Source organism: Schistocerca piceifrons, chromosome 11 (assembly GCF_021461385.2).
Source record: "Schistocerca piceifrons isolate TAMUIC-IGC-003096 chromosome 11, iqSchPice1.1, whole genome shotgun sequence".
Taxonomy (NCBI): Eukaryota; Metazoa; Arthropoda; class Insecta; order Orthoptera; family Acrididae; genus Schistocerca; species Schistocerca piceifrons.
In genome coordinates this window covers 87,318,875-87,320,426 of record NC_060148.1, presented here as the reverse complement: position 1 = coordinate 87,320,426, position 1,552 = coordinate 87,318,875, and the positions used below count along the sequence as shown (strand labels likewise).

At 45.2% G+C, this 1,552-nt stretch overlaps 1 non-coding gene across 1 annotated transcript; it reads right to left on the bottom strand.

The window, feature by feature from the left end:
• Positions 1-1,181: 1,181 nt before the first annotated feature.
• Positions 1,182-1,256, bottom strand: Trnat-ugu. Its single transcript has one exon. It is a non-coding gene; the product is annotated as a tRNA-Thr (tRNA).
• Between the last annotated feature and the right edge of the window lie 296 nt (positions 1,257-1,552).

Genomic DNA, 1,552 nt, shown 5'->3' with positions numbered 1-1,552 from the left:
CTTCTCAACAACAGATTCGGTGACCGATGGATTGGTAGAGGCGCACCAATTCCGTGGCCTCCACGCTCTCCTGACGTCAACCCTCTCGACTTTCATTTATGGGGGCATTTGAAAGCTCTCGTCTACGCAACCCCGGTACCAAATGTAGAGACTCTTCGCGCTCGTATTGTGGACGGCTGTGATACAATACGCCATTCTCCAGGGCTGCATCAGCGCATCAGGGATTCCGTGCGACGGAGGTTGGGTGCATGTATCCTCGCTAACGGAGGACATTTTGAACATTTCCTGTGACAAAGTGTTTGAAGTCACGCTGGTACGTTCTGTCGCTGTGTGTTTCCATTCCATGATTAATGTGATTTGAAGAGAAGTAATAAAATGAGCTCTAACATGGAAATTAAGCGTTTCCGGACACATGTCCACAGAACATCTTTTCTTTATTTGTGCGTGAGGAATGTTTCCTGAAAGTTTGGCCGTACCTTTTTGTAACACCCTGTATAGGTGTGTGATTAGGATGAAATAACAGGGTGATCCAATTTCAGAGTTTAAATTAATGGTTCACGCTGTACAAAAGTAAATTTACTATAAAAAAGTGTTATCTGTTGGCTGTAGGCTTGGGTGCGGCGAACAGTTATGGCGGCTACACTACCCACAGTACGGCCTGCCAGTCTCTTGCTGTATGGGCCCAGTTTCTCTTCTTGGGATCGTTCAGTTCTACATACAGCAGCCCAACAATTCGCAGCGACGCCGTAAGCCGTACGCAGTCTCCATCCGAGGCATTTTGCGCGAATTTTCAGACAAAGCTTCTTCTGCTCCGCGATGGTGTTGCCTCAGTCACTGGTGCCTACAGACTGTGTGACTTACTTCCCGCGCTTGGTCTAGGTAGCGCGCCAATTCGCCTTTGCCACCTTTTCCACTCCACAGAGCCACTTTCGTTTTAAACAAAAGCACACTGGCTTTTACATAATACCTATTTTTATATTGTTGCTAAGCGTTACCATTTCTTAAATCGTCAAACTTACATCAACATGAACAATTTATACACACAAATATTTTTAAATATGAAAGGTCATCAGAAAACTATTTAACATTATAAACAATTTACATATTGAATGATAATTAAATGGACACTGTAGCTGCAAACAGGCATTGATATATTTAATTGAGGGCATGTTGAAAATGTATGCCCCGACCGGGACTCGAACCCGGGACCTCTTGCTTACATGGCAGACGCTCTATCCATCTGAGCCACCGAGGGCACAGAGGATAGTGCGCCTGCAGGGACTTATCCCTTGCACGCTCCCCGTGAGACCCACATTCCCAACATGTACACACCACTACATTCGTATTGCGCCTAATAGATGTTGGCCCATCATATTCATTACTAGTTGCAGATTATCTACCAAGTCCCGTAAGAGTTTTGGGCATAGCGTGTGCGTTCGCACAAGAAGGTCAATGGCCGGGAAGCCATATTTTAACTATATATGAAGGTAGTAACAAATGTGAAGGTAATTCCAAGTGTGAGTGCGGATGGAGACCATAGATTACTGGTGGG